Source organism: Ovis aries, chromosome 7 (assembly GCF_016772045.2).
Source record: "Ovis aries strain OAR_USU_Benz2616 breed Rambouillet chromosome 7, ARS-UI_Ramb_v3.0, whole genome shotgun sequence".
NCBI lineage: Eukaryota > Metazoa > Chordata > Mammalia > Artiodactyla > Bovidae > Ovis > Ovis aries.
Window position 1 is genome coordinate 81,891,023 of NC_056060.1, and position 24,718 is coordinate 81,915,740.

Here is a 24,718-nt window from a genome sequence, read left to right on the forward strand (position 1 = left end):
GTCTCCTCCTTGTCTCTTCTATATTATTATTTTTTTTTTTGGTTCTTTTAAATTCCATAGCAATTTTTTAAAAACCTCCCTGCACAGTTTGATAGGCAATGAACTTTCTCTTCTGGGTGGTTTCTACCTGAGGGAAATGGAATAGCACACCCGTGATATTTCTCTGACTTCCTCCCACTCTGCCTCACAAATCAACGAAAAAGAGGCTGCTTCAGGGCTCTGAGCACTGGCTCTGTGGCATGTGAGTTTTCAGTCACTCTTCCCCCAAATAGGATTTCATTCACCAGTTGCTAGAAGTGACTTCTAATAGACTTTGCAACAGTGATTCATTTAGCCTTAGCTCAGAGAGAGAGAGATTTTAGGTGAGGAGGGATGGCTGGGAGAGGGGAGGTGGGTAGGCAGGACAGGTGTGGCAGAATCCCTCCCCTCAGGGTAATAACAGCCTTCAGTGTTATGCTTTATACCAGGCATGACACCACCTTACATGTTATCCTGGTTGAATCTCTCAACAGGTCTGTAGAGTAAAAAGGCATTACTGAATACAGAGGGAAATTGAGGTTCAGAGGGGTTAAGCGACTTGCCCAGTGATATATAGCTGGTAATTAGACCCAAGCTTCCTGTCACAACGTATTCCTTCAGGCTGCTCCATTTCACTAGATGGTACAGCAATGTTCCTATTAAACGCCTAGCTACGATTGTACTTTCTCCCTTATTTCTCTTACATCCTGCTTTTAGTGTAGCAGTGAATCTCTGCCAGCTTCACTTTTCGTTTTCTTTTTTATTGGTTTATGACCTCATATAAGTTTCATATGTACAGTACTGTGTTTTGACTTCTGTATACACTCCATCATGTCCATCACCAAAGGTTTAGTTTCTATCCATCACCAAACTGTTGACCCCCTTTACCCATTCTGCCCTCTCCCACCCCCTTCCCCTAAGGTAACCACTATTCTGCTTAAATACACCCAGAATCTATCTCCTCTGTCACTCCTACCCTGATCCCAGCCAGCATCATCTCTCTGCCTGACCACTGTGATAGCCTTGCCCTTGGCCTCCCTGCTTCTGCCCTTGTTCCCCTAAAGGCAGTTCCCAGCACCCAGGCAGGGAAGTCTGTACTAGGGCTACAATCTGCCTTCTACCCCCATTATTTCTCTGGCCTGCCTTGCCATCATTGCTGATGCTTGTTCACTTTACTTCAGTCATATTGCTATCCTTGCTGTCTCTTCAAAAATCGTGGCCTTGGCATTTCCTCTTCCATCTGCTTGGGATCCTCTTGTCCCAGGGAGCTACATGATTTACTCTCTAACTTTTATGTCTTTGCTGGAACGATGCCTTTTTAATGATGATCCTGTGTAAAAACCTTTCCCATCCCCTCCCCCCACAGCTAGAATTCCTCCTTTCTCCATAGCACTGTATTTTTTCCCATAGTACTATCATAATCTGGCTTACTGAATATTTTACTCATGTATTTGTTTACTGTCTGTCTCCTACTAGAATGTAAGCTCCATGAGGACATGACTTTAGTGCTGGATTCCTAGTAGCGCTCACAATGCCTGGCACATAGTAGATGCTCAATAAACTTGAGTGGTAAATGAATGGGTTATTTAATCTTAGGACTTTAAATCCCACCATCTCTGCTCTTTCCAGATGCTCACCATGCTGCTGGTTAATTTTTGTATGATTACATTGATAGAAAACAGCTCATTTCAGGAAATAGCTGAAGAACGCATGTACAAGAGAGGAAACTGGCCCCTAACTTCTGACATCCATTTGGACTTTGATATTCTGTGATGACAAAGGCTGATTTTGTGATACAAAATTGTTTCTGTGTCCCAGAGGACAGGGTGTCCTTGGGCTGTGAATGTCATCTCTCTGGTCCTTAGCTTTCTTGTCTATAATATATGCAAATTGGTAGATAATAATTACCCTTTTCCTACATTAAATATGATAATTTGGCCCACTGAGTTAAATAAAAGGCCCTACTTGCTTAGTTTGTGTTGCCTCCTTCTGAATGTGTTGTTGTTAAGTCACTAAGCCATGTCTGACTCTTTCGCGTGTGTATCAAAGGCTTAAGCTCTCTGAGAACCAGAACTAACTTTTCCTTTAGTTGGTTTATTTCATCACAATCCCAGATGTGATGTTCTGTACTCAACTGCATGTCAATATGCTTTGTTGACACAACTAAGGACAAAGTCACACTGAGCGCTGAGCTTTCCTGTAATCTGAAGTTCATTGGTTGATAAATTCAGAGGCCACTACATTTCTGCATACATATGATGGGATCCACAGTCACCCTAACCGATGGTTACTTCTATTTGGCAAAGTTAACTTCACATGGAGATCAACAAGCAGGCTATCAAGAAATATTAGAACTGTATGCATTGAAGATCTTCATGCTGGAACTCTTAGGATTGAGTGGATTGGTATAAGCGTCCAAGTTCAAAATCTACCTTCAATGAAAGGATGAATGCTGAGTTACCAACTTGGCTTGATCAATACTCACAAGCGATTGCTTGTTGTGTAAGATTGGAAGAGAGTGTATTTGGGAGAGGAAATACATTTCAGTGTCCTAAATCCACAGCATCAAAGAGGTAAAGGTATTGGAGATGTTGAAAAGAGTGTTAAAGCTTGATGGACCTCTAATGGCTGTGATCCTGTCCTTAAGATTTTTAAGAAACTCAGGACAGATCTGTTTTAATATTACCAATCACCACATTTTAATAAGAACTGGTTGACTTCCCTTTTAGTGTGAGATTTTGAATAATGTGTGTTATTTCAATGTATGATTTTATAGATGGACAGGATGTTTTCTCCTTCCAGAGGAGTACTTCCTTAATTTTATAGAGAAAATGCATATTAAAAAGAGCTTATGTTCAAGCACTCTTTCTTTCTCTCCCTTCCTCTTTCTTTCCCTCTCTGACTCCATATACACACATTTTATCTCAATGAAGTGCCATGTACTTTTAATTTAATACATCAAACATGGACTTAGTCCCTAGTGAGAAAATCAAAAGCTAGCATTCATTGCACATAGAAAAAAAAGGTGCAAGTCAAATGCTTTGCAGGGAGAATCTTTTGGCAGAAATCCCGAGAGATTTCCTGGAGGAGGGATTCGCAGAGGAGACCGAGGTGACGGGATAATTTAGATCATGTTCCCCTCTGCCACGTGCTGCTCTTTGCATTCAAAACGTTCTAGTTTGCAAGATGTCAGCTCCCGTGCAACTTTTCTGGGACTCAGGTTCATGCTCACAGCGTTGGTCTGTGGAAAAGAATGAGACTGGGTGACAGCCAGAACAAATGGAATCCTCCAAGGCAGGGAGAAATATAGAGAAAGGAAGTGAAATGGCCTGATCCTAGGAACTGCCACAGGGAAAGGGTGGGAGAGAGGAGAGCGGGCAAAGACTATTCATTGTCAACTGTCCAGCCTTTCAAATGTCACCCGAGGACACAGCCACAATTAGCATGCAACCAGACAGTGCACAATGAATGCACATTTTGGCTTGGTTGGCGGCAATAGTTGAGACTCAGACAAAAGCAGTTTCAGTTGCAGAGCTGGTGCCAGGCTTTCAGAGAGAGAATAAATTAGGCTGCTGTGACAAGCTGTTCCATTGCAGCAACAATAGTTTGGACTTGCAACGTGGCCTGTCAACCAGGCCTCAAAATTCATCTTCATTTGTTGTTGGGCAGTTGAGAAAGACGCATCATTAAAGAATTCTATAATACATCAAAGGCCATGAATTCCAGCTTTCATACAGTCACACCTTACCCCAGCCCTCATTCTGCCAAAAGAAACTGCTTAGTATACCAAAAATTATGTGGAGTCTCTCTCCTTTATTTAGTGCTATTTATAATATGCTGTGTGCCTAATTCTTTGCAAACTGTGAGAGGAAAAAAAAACCCAGCCATTCTCTTTAGGATTGAATTTGAGTTCTGCAAACATTCATTGAACACCTACTGTTTCCAAGCATTATGCTGGTTGGTGGATTGATGGATGAAAAAGTTGTGGTTGGAAAGCCCAGGCCTATTAGTCAGGCTGTTAACAGCACAAGAGAAGTAGCACCAGCAATGTGTTGGGCGGTTAGGGGCAGGAGAGGTTGTGGTTTGAGAGAGTGAGAATCCGTTGAATTGTGGATCTGACCAGGTTCACACTTGGTCAAGAGTCAAAAGGAGCTGGTTGGAGAATGGAGCATTTTAACATGTGATGATTTGTGTGGAGTCATTCCAACTTTGCATTGCTTTTCTGTGGCTACTGTAACAAATTATCACAACACAAATGATTACTTTACAGTTCTGGTGATGAAAAGTCTGGCAAGGGTCTCAGTGAATTAAGATAAAGGTGTTGACAGGGTATGCTCATTCTGGAGGTTCTGTGGGGAATCTTGCCTCTTCCATCTTCAAGAAGTTGCCCACATTTCTTGGCTCATGGTCCCCTTCCCTTTTCAAACCCAGCAACGGTGAGTTTTCTTCTCCACGGCATTACTCTGTTTTTTGCCTCATATGTGTAAGGACTCTTGTGATTACCTTGGGCTCACTTGGATAATGTGGGATAATCTTCCTATTTAAAGGACAGCTGATTAACAACCTTAAAAATTCCATTTTCAGCCTTAATTCCCTTTGCCATATGACCTAACATAGTCACAGGTTCAGGGCTTAGGATATGGATCTATTCAGTGGACGGAAGATGAGCATTATTCTGCCTACCACGTTCTCATCCAGCCTCCAAAATCACAGAATGTGATCAATTGGATAAGGACTCAGGACATGTACTCTGGGCCCAGCAGAGAGGAGGGTTACCTGACCTTTGCTAAGAGCAATCTCATTTCACCATAGCCAGTGCAATTGGGGCTACAGATCCAAAGGATAAAGAAGGGACAACATGTTACATGGGAAGAGCACTTGCCTGGTAATCAGAAGACTTATATTTTGGTTTCTCTTCTGTAAACTAACTGTGGCAAGTCACTGGACAAGTCTGGATTTCCACTTCATCCTCTAAAATGAAGGTGGTGGATTATGCTAGTGTAAGTCACTTCCAGTTCAGTTCAGTTCAGTCGCTCAGTCGTGTCTGACTCTTTGCAACTCCCTGAATCGCAGCACGCCAGGCCTCCCTGTCTATCACCATCTCCCGGAGTTCACTCAGACCCATGTCCATCGAGTCTGTGATGCCATCCAGCCATCTCATCTTCGGTCGTCCCCTTCTCCTCCTGCCCCCAGTCCCTCCCAGCATCAGAGTCTTTTCCAATGAGTCAACTCTTCTCATGAGGTGGCCAAAGTACTGGAGTTTCAGCTTCAGCATCATTCCTTCCAAAGAAATCCCAGGGCTGATCTCCTTCAGAATGGACTGGTTGGATCTCCTTGTAGTCCAAGGGACTCTCAAGAGTCTTCTCCAACACCACAGTTCAAAAGCATCAATTCTTCGGTGCTCAGCTTTCTTCACAGTCCAACTCTCACATCTATACATGACCACAGGAAAAACCATAGCCTTGACTAGACAGACCTTAGTCAGCAAAGTAATGTCTCTGCTTTTGAATATGCTATCTAGGTTGGTCATAACTTTTCTTCCAAGGAGTAAGTGTCTTTTAATTTCATGGCTGCAGTCACCATTTGCAGTGATTCTGGAGCCCCCAAAAATAAAGTCTGGCACTGTTTCCACCTTTTCCCCATCTATTTCCCATGAAGTGATGGGACCGGATGCCATGATCTTCATTTTAGTCGTGTCCAACTCTTTGTGACCCTGTGGACTAGCCCGCCAGGCTTCTCTGTCCATGGCATTCTCCAGGCAAGAATACTTGAGTGGGTTGCTGTTTCCTATTCTAGAAGGTGGTGGATTAAATGTTCTCAAATCAGTGTTCTCAAATGCCCTTTCAGTTTCTAGCTCTTCATGACTCTTTACTAACAAATGTACTGAAAACAGACTGGCCTGTTGAAAATGTCTTGCCATCACTACAGCATCAAAAAGCTAGACTAGTGTACAAAATATTGTCTATCCACAACTCAGGCTCTGTACCCCTTTTACTCCATCCTGGGTGCAGCCCCATCATCTTGCTCCCAGTGACTATAATACACTGTGTCCATCCCCATTCTTTTTTCTTAAATTGGAAATTCTGCAAAAAGAGTCATGCCAGCAAATTAGGTGAATTAGAGATAAAACTGGTTCTGCTGGCAATGTGAGAGACCTGGGTTCGATCCCTGGGTTGGGAAGATCCCCTGGAGAAGTGAAAGGCTACCCACTCCAGTATTCTGGCCTGGAGAATTCCATGGACTGTGTGGTCCATGGGTCACAGAGTTGGACACAACTGAGCAACTTTCTCATTCACAGTTGAAACATGGCTTTAAGGAAATTAAATTGGAGATGTATGAGGTCAGGCTTCACTGCTGGCTCAGTGGTAAAGAATCTGTCTGCCAGGGCAGGTTGGAAAGATCCCCTGGAAAAGTAAATGGAACCCATTTCAGTATTCTTGCCTGGGAAATCCCATGGACAGAGGAATCTGGCAGGCTGTAGTCCATGGGGTTGCAAAAAGTGTTGGAGACAACTCAGCGACTAAACAGGAACATGCATTCATATGAAGTCGTACATAATTGAAATGACTTGAGAAGGTTGGCTCTGCCTTTCAGAGCTTGCATTATGGGCAAGAAACCTCAGCCTAAGAAGAAATAATATATATGTGGGTCATTAGACAACTTTTTCCTTCATTACCTTTTTTCCTTTCATCAAAGAACTATACGTATGCAAGTAACTAGATCACCTCCTCTCTTCTTTTTTCCCTTTAATCACAACTGAGAGAGAAGTTTCCAGCTGGGCATTAAATTGGGTCAACAGCTAACACAGCAGTATAGGTAACAGGGACAGCAAGAGGTATATACACTGGGAATAAAGGACACTGTGTAGCCAGCGTGGGTAAGCTACGGAATAGTGCAGGGGCCCCATGAAGATTTAAAGTAACAAGAGATGAGAGGAAATACAGTTACCAGCCGTTGATAAACACTCCTGCCTTATGAAGGTGTTAACTTCACTCACTGGTTCTTGATGCCTCTAGGATAATCTCGTGTGGTGACCTTTATCCCCCAGCGCAGGCCTAAAGGACACCTAGGAAATGTCACCTTTGTAGTTGCTTGAAGAATAACCTTGGTAACTGCAGGGAGACCTGAATACATTAAGTGTGGCAGGTGTATGGAGTTGCATCCATTTACAAAATTGTTGATTCAGCTTAAGAAGGTATGAAAAAGATGTCCTTGACCCTGGTATGTGCAGATGGAAGTGGCATTTTATCAGGAGTGTATATGGGAACGTGCCTAGCTGCAAAACGGAAGGTATTTTCTGCTCAAGTATGTAATAATTTGGAACCATTCATTACTACTGAACAGCAATGTTTCCCCCTGGTGAAACTGCTAATGTTGGACTAGGACAGCCCATACAGCTGGGAGTACTGTCCAGATTGTTCCTGGAGGTCTGAGGGAGGGGGCCATTCCTTCCCATGCCATACCCAGTTAGGAGTGTCCTAGAAAGTCATTTACCCCTGCCAAACCTGAAGTGGCAAAGACAATGGATTAGGGGCTGTTCTAGCATCAGTCTACATTGGGTGCAGAAGCATCTTGCCCCTCTGACTTAAGAAGTACAGCCATGCTCTCTTTGAGTCTATCAGGTCAGTCCCAGTTCATATCATAACCCATCAGTGTGCCTGGAACTCAGGTGCATGTTCATAAGCTCTCAAACCAGAGCCCCATCAGTGTTGCATCCAGGGCCTGGGGTTCTACTCCCTGCCATCCTGTCACTGCACGATTAGCGCAGCTCAGCTTTCACCACCGGTACCACCCCAGACCTTCCAGAGTGAAACCAGAGGCCACAGGAGTTTGTTTTCATCAGGCCCAAGGCTCACACAATAGACAGAATAATGGATGGCCATCATGGATGTCCACTTCCAAATGCCCAGAGCCTTCGCATTTACTACCGTGCATGGCAGAAGGGACTTTGCACATGTAAGTTCAGGATCTTTCAGTTCAGTTCAGTCGCTCAGTTGTGTCTGACTCTTTGCGACCCCATGAATTGCAGCACGCCAGGCCTCCCTGTCCATCACCAACTCCTGGAGTTCACTCAGACTCACATCCATTGAGTCAGTGATGTCATCCAGCCATCTCATCCTCTCTCGTACCCTTCTCCTCCTGCCCCCAATCCCTCCCGGCATCAGGGTCTTTTCCAATGAGTCAGCTCTTCTCATGAGGTGGCCAAAGTACTGGAATTTCAGCTTCAGCATCATTCCTTCCAAAGAAATCCCAGGGCTGATCTCCTTCAGAATGGACTGGTTGGATCTCCTTGCATTCCAAGGGACTCTCAAGAGTCTTCTCCAACACCACAGTTCAAAAGCATCAGTTCTTCAGCTCTCAGCTTTCTTCAGGTAGGGAGATTAACCCAGATTACTACATGGGCCAAATGTAATCAATAAAGGGATAATGGCAGGAGGCTCAGGGTCAGAGAAGTGTTTTTGTGATAGAAGCAGAGGTCAGGTTGATGCTACTACTGACTTTGGAGAAGGGAGAGGCCACACGCCAAAGAATGCAGGCAAACTCAAGAGCTTAAAAAAAAAAAAAAAAAACAAGGAAATGAGTTTTTCCTCTAGAACCTTCAGAACAAACACAGCCGTACCACCCATTTTAGATTTTGGACATCCAGAACTGAAGAGAATTAATTTGTGTTACTTTAAGACCCCGAGTCTGTGATAATTTGTTCATGTAGCAGCAGGAAACAAATGCAGTTTACCTGGTTCCATGACTCGGGATTAACTGCTTTCTGGGTTAATTAACAAGAGCACATCTGTTTCCTTTAACAGAAAATTTATCCTCACCCACCAGAGTGAAAGTTTGCTACCTGGATTGCATCAAATTCCAAAAGCACTGTAGCATCAACTGTGAACAAGTCAACAATTAACAAAATGTTTGTCTTGTGTGGTGATTACAGTTGGATATAGTGAGATTACTACTTTCACTGTTCTGATTTTCTATATGTGTTTAATGAGCATGTGTTATTATTTTGCAATTAAATGACTTAATAAGTGAACATTTTAAAGGAAAAGAGAAATTTCTCATTTCTATAGTGCTACAATCTGTTACCTAATTATTCATGAGAACATGAGTATTGTTTGCCCAACAAGAAGGTAGAAAAACAGTAGAAGAGCGCCCCTGTGAGTGAAAGCAATTACTTATATACCAGGAACAGTGCATAACAGTGAGTCTTACCTGTAGATTTCTAGACCATCATGAGTTTAATAAGGGCACTGTAGTAAGCAGAGTCCTGAGAGCTGCCAAGGGTGTACCTGCTTTGCATAATATCTGGATCTTTGAATGTGGGTCTATCTCTTTATTTCTAGGATCAGATATGTTATACAGCACAGACTTTCATAACATGGGGATCATTTGACTGGGCTTCTCCTCCCATGAATCCTTCAAGAGCAGAGTTTTCTCTGGCTAGTAGCAAAAACAGAACTCAGCCTTCAAGCACAAGAAGGATTTTTCTGGCTGTCAGTGAATATGTAGGGTATATTGGTAAAGCTGTTCTTTCACTTCTGCCCTCTGAATTTCACACATGAAGGTCTCTTATGGCCCATTCTAGTCAGAAACATACAGAGCAGGAAATTCTGGGAAAGGTTGTTCAGCCTACCCAAGGTGACAGCAGAGTCTCGAAAGAGAAATTGTGTTATGGGTCAGGGGAAGATGGGAACCATTAGCCGACTTAGATGAGTGATTGATGGCCCAGAAACAGGCCTACAAAGGGCTGGAGATATTCCTTAGAAGGAATTGGCTTGTGCAGTTGTGGAGGCTGACAAGTCCCAGGATCTGCAGGGTGAGTCAGCCAGCAGGAGGCCCAGGAGACCTGATATGTAGTTCCAGTCCGGTGACCCACAGGCTCAAGGCCGAGGAAGAGCCAATGTTGCCACTCAAGACTGGATGGCAGGGGAAAAAATGTTCTATCTCCAAGGGCAATCTGGCAGGGGGAATTCCCACTTAATCAAGGGATGGTTGGCTGCCGGGGTCCAGCCCCAGTTGGATCCAGGGTATCTTCAGGGTGACAGCATCAGCAACTGAGATTTAGAGAAAGATAAAGAAAGAATGACATGGGGTGACCAAGCTTCACTGAGTAAGGCCCATCACTTTATTTTCAGAGAGGGCTTTTATATCCTGAGTTGTACATTGAGCAAAGTGAAAAATGCAGAGTCGACACAACATTCCATCAGTATTAATTTTTATCGATACCAGGTTCTTTCCTGCAAGAGTCTTATTTTTTGTACATTATTTTCTGGCCCAGAGGCCTGTTAACATTTTATGACTCCTTTTTGACAAAGGTTGGTCAGCTAAAACACTTTCCCTTGAAATGTTTTTTCTTAAATTCCTTAGCCTGCGTCACCCTTAAAGTACAGAGTTATATTTTTATGGAGCAAAGATTCAGCGGGTTACAGCAAAGAAAGAACTTATTAACTCAAAGTCCAATGTTGCTAATGCTAAAGCTGCTGCTTGTTTTTTGTACATCCTGACTATATGCACTCCCAGGAACACATTGGATAAGGGATGTGAGAACTTGGCATCAAGCATTGGCTCAACAATGTTGCAAGAGTCTGGATAAACCTGCCAAGTAAGCTAGAATGCTAACAGGAGGGTTGAAAACACTCCTTTCATGCCCAGGAGATTTATCAACTAGAGCTCTAAGTTGATTTTCTCCAGAGAAAGGTGGTCGAGGATAGCCCCTTGTTAATGTCAGAGGAGTTGGTGAAAGTCATGAAAAAACAGACAGATTCTGGTTTTGAATCTGAGAAGGGGGGCCCCTTGAGGCCTGATCTCGCCTTTGCTGGTCAGGCCTCTTCCTCATGACCTTTGCCATGGGCGGGATTCTCCACACTGGCTCCTGGCAGTTGGCCTTTTGTTCTATTCAAGCCTTCACCTGATCGGATGAGGTCCACCCACACCCTGCTTTATTCAGTCTACTGACCCAAATGCCAAACTCATCTAAGAGCAGCCTCTTAGAAACACCCAGAAGTATTTGACAAACCACCCAGAAGTATTTGACAACCCCTCTGTAGCCCGGTCAAGTTGACTTATCGAAGAATGTGAGTGTTACCGTTAAGTGTCAATTTTGCTATCCTGACCAGCCTTTTGTAACCTCAGGCTCTTCACATGTGAAGTGGGGGTGATGTATTTATCTCTCAGAACAACTGTGAGGACAAACTGCTAATATAACCACTCAACAAATGTAGTGAGCACCAACTGTATACTAGATGCTGTTCCCCATACTGTAGACACAGTTATGAAGAGAGAAACCACATCCTTGTTCTCATGGAGCTTATGGTGTAGAGAGAAGAGATGGATCAAAGCAAATCGATCAATAATTATTATTTGATCACCCAATGCACAATGTAATAGAAGTTCTACATTCGCTTGCACCCTGGGAAGTAGTTATAATTTTCCTTTTCTAAATGCTGAAACAGAGGTTACTTGCCTCATATCTCTTCTACCAAGGGTCAGTCGAAGTCTTCTGACTCCATTCCAGCACTCTTTCTACAAAGCACTCTTGCAGGAGAAAATATAAGCCTCAAGTTCTCACATTGTTACTAAACTTAAGTGGAGAATCTTATCTCATGTGGACAGATGGCTATGACTTTATACACTAAGAAAACCTACTTAGGCAAGTGTTTAGGCTATAAGGAGAAGTGGAAACATGACCCTAATCCTAATTTAATGGGTTTGCTGAAAGTTATTGGTTGCTATTAATACAGAGATAGTTATTGGTGTGTTAATGCAGAGAGAGCAAGACATATGTAGCAAGCTAAAAAGTGAGGGATATAACAAGATTCTCGGGGCAAGAGAGACCATTAGGAACTAGACACATTTATTTCATGAATTTAAATAACACTGAGTTTCTACTACTAGAGTAATAAATGCAATGAAGAAAATAAAAGTAAATGATGGGATCATGTGGCTAGGGGAGGGGCCCTCTTGATACAGGTTGGTCAGGCAAGGCTTCTGTGAGCAAGTGACTTCTGAGACAGGACTGCAGAGGCAGGTCTGCAAAAACCCAGAGGAAGCTCACTATAGGAGAGGGATTGCCAGTGCAAAGGCCCTGAGGCAGAGCGAGTTTGATGTGCTTGAGGAATACGGTGAGGAGTGGCTGGAGGTTGCTGAGCAACTGGGACATGGTAACCCATGCATCTGGAAGGGTAGAGAAGAGCCAGATCCTACAGGGCAGTATAGCCCACAGTGAGGGATTTGAATTTTACACAATTCAAATTCCAGTGAATTTTATACAATTCAGTTCCAGTTACACTGGAAGCCATTGAAAGATTTTAAGCAGAATTAAAATGATCCCCTTTGTGTTTAAAAAAAAAATCACTGTAGCTGACATAAAGGTCTCATCAGTTATATGGTATTTCTAGACATTTTAGCACTTTTTAGAGATTATTGTGTTCTGGATCATTCATGTATTCCAAAGTTGAAATGGATGAGAAAAATGAAAAGCTTGTGAAACATCAGTAAAAGCTGCTAGGATTCTGGCTGTAATGCAGACCTTTGAGTGGTGGCATCCATGAGAAATAGATGCGGTGGCAGGAAGATCACATTTGTCCCTTTTTTCCATCAAACATACCTGACCTTCCTATGACCCTTTTTACTGATTGGTGACTGGGTACCAGTAGATTAGCATCGATTGGTTTTCAGGAATCTGTGACGGATAGTTAATGCGTTACCCTTTTCAGGTAGTAGGGTTCCTTAAACCATCTGAAATGCCCAAATTGCCCAAAAGCCCTTAATATGTGACTGTCTCAGGGTTGGGATTTCCAAACCTGCAATGTGTCATTAGGAGGGGGGTTGAAAGACAAGATAGAACACAGAGGCAGCCATGGTTAACTGCTCTGCCCATGTCTCTGCTTCCCGGGGTGTAAGACATAAGCCAACTTTCTCTTTAGCTGATGTGGGTAGCTATTCCCTTCTCTAGGGGATCCTCCCAACCCAGGGATCGAACACAGGTCTCCTGCCTTGGTAGGCAGATTGTTTAACATCAGGCCACCAGGGAAGCCCCTTTAGCTGACAGGATAACATTAATGTTATATTTTTTGTTGTTCAGTGACTCAGTCATGTCTGATTCTCTCTAACTCCATGGACTGCAGCACACCAGGCTTCCCTGTCTTTCATCTTCCAGAGCTTGCTCAAACTCATTCCATTGAGTTAGTGATGCCATTCAGCCATCTCGCCCTCTGTCAGCCCCTTTTCCTCCAGCCTTATGTTTTCCCCAGCATCAGGGTCTTTTCCAGTGAGTCAGTTCTTCATATCAAGTAGCCAGAATATTGGAGCTTCAGCTTCAGCATCAGTCTTTCCAATGAATATTCAGGACTATTTCCTTTAGGATTGACTGGTTTGCTTTCTTTGCAGTCCAAGGGACTCTCAAAGAGTCTTCTCCAACACCACAGTTCAAAAGCATCAATTCTTCAGTTCTCAGCCTTCTTTATGGTCCAACTCTTACATCCACACATGACTACTGGGACTCAGTTCTTTCTTTCAAGACTTCCATTAGTCTCATGTCTTGGCTTCTTAAGTAATGCCATAATACTGAATTCATTTCATGATGCTATTGAATGAAAGGGATCTGTGGCTGGAAATAGACTTGATATTTGACCAGGTAGGTTAAATACTTGGATAAATTAGCTAGGGGGCTGCTTTCAAGGGTAATAAGTAGAGAAGACGGTCATATTGGTCTGGTTGGGATGGGAAAGGAATAACCCCAGTGGTCTGCCAGAGTCTTCAAGTCAAAGTGGAAAGATGGAGCTGCAGGCTGGAGGGAGATCAGAATCACCATCTAGGGAGAGAGGGTACGTGTTGAGCAGAGGTGTCTACATATTGAGCAGACACCATGTATCTGCAGTAGTGTATGTAGTGAGGTTTTCTAGACAAGGAGACATAGAGAATGAAGTTAGGAAGGCAGCTTGAGGGGAAAAGAAAGGTCAGATACTTTAGAAGGCGGAGAGTTCTAGAAGCATGGACAAGAGTGTTTGGCAGAAGGATGGCACCTTGAAGGTGGTACATCAGCGTGCTTTTGTCGTGGATGGCTCACCCTGCTGGAAATGTCTTGCTAAGGTGGAATTTTTAAAGGGAGTTAGTTTCCCTGGCTTTGCTCTCTCTGGGTACCTGAATCTTGATTCTAAGACTTAGGTTAGTTTCCCTTATCCTACATATTTACAAATGCCAATAACAAGGGGAATCCTTGAAAATAGTAATATCATGAAGGTGACAAAGGGTCCTGTTGAGCCACTAAACCCACACTTTGAAATGAGGATTATAACCAATGTCTATACAATAAACTAGAAAGGATTATATGGTATATAAGTCTTTAAATTTTCCCTACCAAAGAATTTGTGTTAATCCTTAACCAGCTGCTCTGGGAAGCATGTCTAGCCCAGCGTGGGTCTTCATTGCTCTATCTCCTCTACTGTCTGATGATTGCTTTCTATGCACTTGATCTGGAAATTGATGGCTGATTCCAGGTCGTGTAACCTACACGCTCTCCCACTCTCTTCCCTTTGACTCCCATGTTCTCCCTATGAGATTAGCATTTTCTCTTTTTCTGCTGCGAAAGCTTGTTGTCAGAATGAGCCCCTATTACTTAGAATACAATCTATTGATGAATTGCCCTCATGAATGCCATATGCTGCTTCCTGGCAATACAGTTAAATTGTAATCCCTACCCCTACTCTTATCAAATGTTCCTTAGGGCATTGTTATTTAATCGTGCAGTGCCCAATGTCACAGAAGTTATACAGTCCACTTGCATCCTGGGAAATAGTTATTACAAATGCTGAAACAAAGGTCCCTGGCTGGAGACCTCCTTGCTACCAAATGTCAAAAGTGAGACTCAGCCCATGTTTTCTGACTCCATGTCCAACACTGTTAATGCAGTCAAAACCCTTTTCTGACAGAAAATATAAGCCTGCAGTTCTCACATCCTTATAAAACTGAAGCAGTGTATTATTTCATGTGGACAGATGGCTATGACTTTATACACCAAGAAAACCTATTTAGGCAGATGTTTCATTGACGACAAGAAGTATAAACATGACCCTAATTAATGGATTTGCTGAAAGTTATTGGTTGCTCCTTGTCAGAACTGTTGTTTCTCCTGTCACTTCTCAGATTGGATACATAGAGAAAAATTAAGCATGAAGAAAATTGGCATTTAAAATGTGTTTATTCTTTGCCATCAAGCCAAATAGAACTTTTCATTCAAAAAAAGGAATGAAGAGTTCATTGTGCTATGGAAAATCACATGTGAGGAGAAGATAGAAAAATTCGAGTAAGATTAATATTGCTTTTGACAAAATGAGGAAATGGAAGTCTCCTTGCAAAGAATTCTGCAGGTGCATAAAGGCTAAGATTGGACTGATCTCCAAGTTCATGGGTGATCCCCAATCTGTGCACCCTGTGGGTTTATTCTCAAGAAGGCGACATCATCCTCTTGTCTCCTGCCTAGTCCACCAGCGATTCAAGCCATTCTTATTCAGCCCTTGCTGCTCCCAAGCAACTCCCTAATGCCTGCATTAACTTGAAACCTAGTAAGTGGTCAAGTTTCCTTCAGACTGTCAGCAGGCCCTCTGACCCGCAGCTCTATCCCTTTCTACAACTTCAGCAGAAGGTATTTGCAAGCTCTTTAAACTGATCCTTGCTGAGAAAAGCTTTTTTATGAGTCTCGGGCTTTTAAAAGGTCTTGGAACTTACAGGACCCCCTCTTTGAGGGCTGACTTGCTGATACATCATTATTGCTTACCCTGCTGCAGAAGCAGGAGGGCGGCTAGGCTTGCAGTGGGAGAATCTGTTAATTAGAAATCGGTCCTCATAGAGGGTCGTAAAGGAAACGTTCAATTTGCACCTCTCTTAGCAGATCCTCCCTAGAGTTAATTAAAAGCTATTGCTCCCACCAGTGAAACCTTCATGGCTGTGCTGAATTCTCTGCAGCTGCCAAAAATGTACAAAGGGGAGAAAGGTTTCAAGCTGGATTCCTTCCCGAGAGGAAGGTTCTTTCATTGTGCAGATTCCAGGGAGGTAGCATCTCAGGGGAGAAGATAGGGAGGAGTAGTTGGGGTGAATATTCCTCCTGTGTCTGCTCTCCCATCCCTTCCTCCTCCTGTGCTGAGGTTTGTGCTCCCTATCCCCAGCTGTTCTGGCCAGCTCCTCAGTGATCTTCGAAGAGCCAGTGTTTTCAACTTCTCCTTCCCTACTTTGTCATGTTCAAGCCCTGAGCATGGCATTCTTCTGAGACGTCCTGTGTCCATCCCCACCCCCATGTCCTTCCATGAGTTTAGGAGGCCAGCCATAGTGGGCAGTGCTTATGTACCCTCTTCCCAGGCCACTGCCCCAGCCAAATTGCCCTTTCTGTCTTCCCCGCTTCAGGAAGCTCTGTTAATTCACCATGGCTGTGTTCAAATCCACTTCCTCCTCTCCCCGCTAAGAGCTCATTGTTCTTTTTGTCATGCTCCTAAAGTACGCCTCTTATTTATAATGCGTTGTAGCCCGCATTTGTCCCCATCTAGGTTACAGGCATTTGTGTGGCTTTTCTCCTCATTGAATGCAAAGTTTTCAAGGTTTTGGTCCTCATCTTATTCATCTCTATAACCACACAGTACCTAAGAGAGTTCTTTGTACAAACCCAGTGTGCAGAAATGTTTGTTGGATTGAGAACAGCAGGACAACCTTTCTGATGAGCCAGAAAGATGGAGCAGATTAACTTTTCTAAAGTCGTGAAGGGCAAAGCTGATGAAAGACTTGTTCTAAGAAAGATTTTCCTTTAGGACCCTCATCATTTCTCCATAGCGGGTTTGAAAAGAAAGTCAGGGCTGAGCACATCAGCAGTGCCTATTGAGTGTGCGTCTGTACAGGGCCAAACGTGGATGACAATAGAAAGGCACGAGGAGAAAGAGCACGTGCTTTTTGTATCTTTGGAGCTAAGCATTTTCCAATGATTTTCATCTCAGGCCCCAAAGTACATTTTGTTGTTAACCCTGGAATAGCTGTACATGAATGCCCAGCCAAACACAGACTCACGTGTGTGTGTGTCTGTATACATGCATGTATATGTGTGTCTACCATGTGTTCAGTTCAGTCACTCAGTCAAGTCCGATTCTTTGCAACCCCATGGACTGCAGCACACCAGGCCTCCCTGTCCATCGCCAACTCCCCGAGTTTACTCAGACTCGTGTCCATTGAGTCGGATATGTGTATTCAGTTTAGTCCCTCAGTCATGTCCGATTTTTTGCGACCCCATGGACTGCAGCACGCCAGGCCTCCTTGTCCATCACCAACTCCCGGAGTCTACCCAAATTCATGTCCATTGAGTCGGTGATGTCATCCAACCATCTCATCTTCTGCCGTCCTCTTCTCCTCCTACCCTCAATCTTTCCCAGCATCAGAATCTTTTCCAATGAGTCAGCTCTTGGCATCAGGTGGCCAAAGTATTGGAGTTTCAGCTTCAACATCAATCCTTTCAATGAACGGTCAGGACTGATCTCCTTTAGGATGAACTGGTTAGATCTCCTTGCAGTCCAAGGGACTCTCAAAAGTCTTTTCCAACACCACAGTTGAAAAGCATCAATACTTTGGTGCTCAACTTTCTCTGAAGTCCAGCTCTCACATGTGTATATATGTGTGTATATATGTATGTATGTGTTTATATATAAGTATGTGTATATATGGGTTTTTGTATATGTATGTGTGTGTATATTTGTGTCTATTGTGTATGCATTAATATATTTGTGTGTATGTATATATGTGTGTTACATGTGTATGTATTGTGGGTATATGTATGTGTACATATGTATTTATATTGGGTTGGCTAGAAAGTTCATTTGGGTATTTTCATACAATATGATGGTATGACAGAAAAACCCAAATGAACTTTTTGGTCAACCCAATACATATATAGGTGATGTATGTGTATATGTATATATCTCTGTGTATGTGTGTATATGTGGGTTTCCCTGGTAAGCTCAGCTGGTAAAGAATTCACCTGCAATGCAGGGGACCCTGGTTTGATTCCTGGGTCAGGAAGATCTGGTGGAGAAGGGATAGGCTACCCACTCCAGTATTCTTGGGTTTCCCTGGTGGCTCAGCTGGTAAAGAATCCACCTGCAATGCAGGAGACCTGGGTTCAATCCCTGGGTTTGGAAAGATCCCCTGGAAAAGGGAAAGGCTACCCACTCCAATATTCTTGCCTGGAGAATTCCACGGACTATACAGTTCATGGGATTGCAAAGAGTTGGACACGACTGAGCAACTTTCACTTTCATGTATATATACATGTATGTATGTGTTATATGTATATATATTGTGTATATGTGTATTATGTTTATACATGTGTGTTATATGTATATATATCATGTGTGCTATGATTATACATGTGTGTGTATATGTGTGTGTCTATGTGGAGATGCACGTATGTGTCTGTGTGAATGTGTGTGTGTATATATATGGCAATCCGCTTTTAAAAAGCTGATGTTAAGTAGCACATTCCAGATGAACCCAAAGCTAAGAGACTCAAGCCTGGGAACTCGACTGGAGCCACTGGCTACGGAACAGCCCGGTTCAGAGCATCCTGAGCAAACTGTAGTGAAGATCCTCACCCCAGGAGATGTGGAGACTGCTTTCCCCAGGTTACTGGTTTTCTCTGACAGCGTGGCATCAAGTTAATCCCTGCCGGGCTTCAAGCCTTGTGTTTAGTAAATTTGTATTCCAGTCACCAGCACGGATTTGACACTTCGGTGTGGTCAGCTCCGCCTGCCATCTGCCCTGCCCTTCTCTCTGCCGGCGCAGTGGCTGGGACGGGTGTCTCAGTGTCACCACACTTCACTTTCCCTGACCACAGGCACAAAGGAGGAGGGCAGCCACATCTTCCACTGCCAGGGAAGCAGAGAAGTTGAAACTCCAGGCCAACAGGATGAAGGCTGAGCCACGGCGAGGAGGACAGTGGAATTAAAAATCACCAGGGCGGTTCCCTACACTTAGAATTGTCCCTGTCTGCAGACTGGAGGAAAAGGAGTTAGTCCTGGTAATAAAATAAACCTTGAGATCCCCTACCCATGTATGGTCCGTTTACTGCAATTTTCCCCATCACACTGTTTTAACAGTGCCCTCTACAGGCTGTTTCTAAAACTTCAGTGCTCTGCAGGCTTCACTTGTCTCCAGGAATGCCTTCTGCCAGATGGGCTGAACCCAGAGCTTTCTTTTTTTTTTTTTTCCAAATTAATTTACTTATTTTAATTGAAGGCTAATTGCTTTACAGTATTATAGTGGTTTTTGCCATACATTCACATGAATCAGCCATAGGTTCTTGATGTAAGAAATATATTACTAACTTGTAGGTTCTTAAGAGCATAAAAGTGAGCCATCCTATCTAGCTGGAAGGAAGGAGGGGCTCTCATAAGAGATTTCTTTGTGAACGTCCACCAGGATTTCAGTCTCACCTCCTCCTGAACTGGGGAGAGAGGCCTGGAGGGGTTCTGAAGATATGACACAGGAACCTTGACGTGGGGTGATGGATTGAGAACACAGTCGCATTTTCTGAACACGTCGCTTGGCTGACAGCTCTTAGTCTCCTGTGAAATGCTCTTTCTCATCTTTGAAGCATATAGTTTTTCTCTGGTGATGTTTTTGTTGTGGTTATTCTGCATCTGTCAACATTTCATCCTCTTTTAACTCATCCCTTGCAAAAAAAAAAATTACTCTGGGCTTATTAATTTCTTCTACTCCGTCTTAAAGAAACTCTAAATAAAACCCTACTTATAGTTACAGCCAACAGGTGTTTTCTCACTAGATATTCCCACCGGAAGACTGCATGTATATCTATTTTAGTTCATTCTAAGCTACTATCATGTAACAAATTCAAGAAAATTATGTTTTCACCCCCCAATTATTCACGATCTCTCTGCCTATTGAAGACCATTGAAGCAGCACAGAAAAATAGTAGAGCAACAGAGGAGGCCTTCTTTCAAAAACCCTGTGAAACTGGTATACAACATTCTTCGAATTATGATTGGGGTGAGACTTTGGAAGTTTCTTCTGATGGGTTAGAGTTTTGCTTTTCTTCTCTCTTTCCCTAGACCTTAAATAGAAACAGAATAATATGTATTCTTATAATCAATAAACCTGATTTATCCTGCCAGAGAATATACTGCTCAACCTTTTGTAGGGGGAAATGAACTTCCATAGGATTCCAGCATTACATTGTGTTTTTAAGCAAATGTTGACCAAGTGCACTTGAGATGCATTTCCTGTACTCAGTAGTAGATTTATTTCATTATTTAGAGTGTGGATCTTTAGAAAATGAATATCAGATACGGGCTAAGCCAAGGGTCAGTGAACTTTTTCTGTGATAAGTATTTTCAGCTCGTGGGCCCTATGATCTCTTTGTTGCAACTTATTAAGTTTGCAGAAGCATCCCACAAATGGGTATGATTGTGTTCCAGTAAACTTACTCACAGAATTAGGTGGCAGGCTGGATTTGGCCCACAAGCTCTTGTGTGCTGACTCCTGGGCTCCACTACTGGAAGGCCACTACTGATTGGTGTGGAGGCTGGGCTTTGTCTGATGGAGCCCAGCTAAGGGAGACCCAACATCCCATCCATGCTCTGCTTCTCACACAAAGGTACCATCTGCTCACAGGCCATGTCCACTCAGGAGGAGCATCCTTCCTAATGTATTAGTCAAGGTTCTCCAGAGAAACACAGCCAGTAAGATATATATAAACAGACAAGATTTATTACAAGAAATTGGCTCACACAATGTTAGAGGCTGACTAGTTCCAAGAGCTGCAGGGTGAGTCAGCAAGCAGGAGACACTGGAGAGCTGATGGATCATTCCCATCAGAGTGTGAAGTCCTGAGAACTAGAAGAGCTTATGTTTTACTTCCTGTCTGAGGGCTAGTGGGCTCAAGACCCAGGAAGAGGCAATGTTCTGTTTTGAGTCTGAAGGCAGGAAAAATTCACCCTTACTCATATGAGTTGTTGTTATTGATCAGTCGCTAAGTCATCCAATTCTTTGTAATTCCATGGACTGTAGCACACTAGGCTCCTCTGTCCTCCACTAACTCCCAGAGTTTTCTCAAATTCATGTCCATTGAGGTGGTGATGCTATCTAACCATCTCATCCTCTGTCGCCCCTTTCTCTTTTTGCCTTCAATCTTTCCCAGCATCAGGGTCTTTTCCAATGGATTAGCTCTTTGCATCAGGTGGCCAAAGTATTAGAGTTTCAGCAACAGTCCTTCCAATGAATATTCAGGTTTGATTTCCTTTAGGATTGACTGGTTTGATCTCCTTGCAGTCCAACAGACTCTCAGGAGTCTTCTCCAGCACCACAATCAGCCTTTTTGTTCTATTCAGGCCTTCAAATTATTGGATGAGACCCACTCACATTAGGGAGGGCATTCTGCCTTATTCAGTCTACTGATTCAAATGTTAATCTCATCCAGAAATATCCTCAAAGACTCCAAGAATAATGTTTGACCGAATATCTAGGCACCTCGTGACTCAGTCAAGTTGACACATCAAATTAACCATCACACCTAATTTGCAAAATGATGCCAGATATTCTAACAGTAGTGCTAAGTACTTTGCTTTCTTTGCTGGGCTTTATTTTCAAACTTAGGACCTCATTACGTCTATTTTAGTGTCCACATTCCTTGTCATAAACAAAATTATTGTCCAGACAGTAAATGAGTGGATGCCATCATCAGGACCATAGAACTGCAAGGATTGGAATTTCATTCTAGCCCCCAAGTCAGTGGAGGGTCTGAAAAGAATGAGGACACTAAAGCACAGCAAGCTATGTGGTGTAGGAGGTGGGAAAACTGTTTCCTTTCATAGAACCACACGTGGTCCTCACATCCTTGCCTCTCTATTTCTTCATTTTCTCACCCTCTTCTACTTACACATGGTCTGCCCCAGCCCTAGCTCAGTGGATCCTTTCATTTCAGGCATTTGGCTCTCTTACCTCCAGCCATCCAACTGATCTACTACTTGTTTTCACAACCCTAGATTGACGAGAGAGGGACATAATTCTCCTGGGTTAAGATTAAATCTCTCATGGATCTAATCGACTGTTACTGAAATGAATAAGGTCAAACGATTCAAGTATGATTTCCTTGACCTGCACCTAGGGACTCGGAGTGGGCAGCCAGAGCAATTTCAAAGGAGAAATAGACTGGACAAGTACCCTAGGTAGGGGGAAGCCTGAAGAATGTGAATTCATATGGTTAGGGGTAGCTGTGGTCTGAATATTTGTGTCCTAAGCTTCATATGTTGAAAGCTACGCAAGTTCATGGTATCAGGAGAGTGGGTATCAAGAGAGGCCTTTGGGAGATGATGAGGTCCTGAGGGTAGAACCCTCATAAATAAGACTTAAAAACCTTAGGAAAGCTCCCTATCCCTTCTGCCATGTGAGGCCACAGCGAAAACACAGCCATCAGTGAATGAGGAAGCAGGCTTTCAGTTTAGTTCAGTCACTCAGTCATGTCCAACTCTTTGCAACCCCATGGACTGCAACATGCCAAGCCTCCCTGTCCATCACCAACTCCAGGAGTTCACCCAAACTCATGTCCATTGAGTCGGTGATACCATCCAACCATCTCATCCTCTGTAGTCCCCCTCTCCTCCTGCCTTCAATCTTTCCCAGCATCAGGGTCTTTTCAAATGAGTCAGCTCTTCACATCAGGTGGCCAAAGGATTGGAGTTTCAGCTTCAACATCAGTCGTTCCAATGTACACCCAGGACTGATCTCCTTTAGGATGGACTGGTTGGATCTCCTTGCTGTCCAAGGGTCTCTCAAGAGTCTTCTCCAACACCGCAGTTCAAACGCATCAATTCTTCAGCACTCAGCTTTCTTTATAGTCCAACTCTCACATCCATACATGACTACTGGAAAAACCACAGCCTTGACTAGACAGACCTTTGTTGGCAAAGTAATGTCTCTACTTTTTAACATGCTGTCTAGGTTGGTCATAACTTTCCTTCCAAGGAGCAAGCATCTTTTAATTTCATGGCTGCAATCACCATCTGCAGTGATTTTGGAGCCCCCCAAAATAAAGTCTGACACTGTTTCCCCATCTATTTGCCATGAAGTGACGGGACCAGATGCCATGATCTTTGTTTCTGAATGTTGAGCTTTAAGCCAACTTTTTCACTCTCCTCTTTCACTTTCATCAAGAGGCTTTTAGTTCCTCTTCACTTTCTGCCATAAGGGTGGTGTCATCTGCATATCTGAGGTTATTGATATTTCTCCCAGCAATCTTGATTCCAGCTTGTGCTTCTCCCAGCCCAGCGTTTCTCATAATGTACTCTGAATATAAGTTAAATAAGCAGGGTGACAATATACAACCGTGACATACTCCTTTTCCTATTTGGAACCAGTCTGTTGTTCCATGTCCAGTTCTAACTGTTGCTTCTTTACCTGCATACAGATTTCTCAAGAGGCAGGTCAGGTGGTCTGGTATTTCCATCTCTTTCAGAATTCTCCCATTTATTGTGATCCACACAGTCAAAGGCTTTAGCATAGTCAATAAAGCAGAAATAGATTTTTTTTTTTTTGAACTGTCGCTTTTTCAGTGATTCAGAGGATGTTGGCAATTTGATCTCTGGTTCCTCTGCCTTTTCTAAAACCAGCTTAAAGACTTCCCTGGTGGTTCATATGATAAAACATCTGCCTACAATCTGGGAGACCTGGGTTCAATCCCTGGGTCAGGAAGATCTCCTGGAGAAGGAAATGGTAACCCACTCCAGTATTCTTGCCTGGAAAATCCCATGGATGGAGGAACCTGGTAGGCTACAGTCCATGGATTTCCCCAGACACCAAATCTGCCAACACCTTTTTCTTGGACTTTTCCAGCCTCCAGAACTGTGAGAAGTAAATTTCTGTTGTTTATAAGGCACCCAGTTTATATTTTGTTATAGCAGCCTGAATGAACTAAAATAGGAATTTTGTTAGTGGTGACAATTTTGTAGTGAATTGACAAAACCAGAATCCCTTCACAAAGTATGTCCTTGTCCAAAAATTGTGATTTAGGCCACCAAGTTCTATTGTAGAATGGTAGAATATTCAAAGTAGGTGGAAACAAAGCATACTTTTTCAAATTTCAACATCAGAATCCTTTTTCTCAAATAAGATCCTGTATGGTACTCGAATATTTATAACTGAGAAAGGGGGAGTTGTCTGGCACAAAGGGACAAGAAAGATGGAAGAGTGGTCCTCATTGTTTATTTCCCTCCTTGGCCTCCTGCTTGGCCCAGATGTAGCCACTGAAACTGCTTTAAGGAACCAATTTGAAAACCTTGGCTATCACTTTGAGATGAAATCTTTGGGGAGTAATAATATCTTCTACCATCTTTTGTGGGCAGAAAAAACTTTTCCTTTCAAATGCTTCCACTCTCAATTTTTTTGTTGCAAATACATTTAGAATATTTTATAGAGATTAATATAGAATTGTAAGGCTGACTATCATGTTGGTATTTGACATTCTGTTGAATCTAAGCAGCCAGGGGAAGAGATAAATAAAAATAACTGCACAAAGGAAACAGCTATTAGTTTCTGTGTACATGTGCATGAAATAGCACGTCAGCTGGGCATATAAACATCTCGATAGAAGTTTTTTCAGTTATTTGTTTGAGACATGTTTACATAAAATGAAATGCATAGCTTTTAAGTGCAGTTTGAT

The 24,718-nt window shown here is 43.0% G+C and overlaps 1 protein-coding gene across 7 annotated transcripts in view; it reads left to right on the top strand.

The window, feature by feature from the left end:
• Window positions 1-24,718, top strand: part of RGS6 (regulator of G protein signaling 6) — a 608,791-nt gene that overhangs the window by 343,799 nt on the left and 240,274 nt on the right. The window lies entirely within an intron of this gene.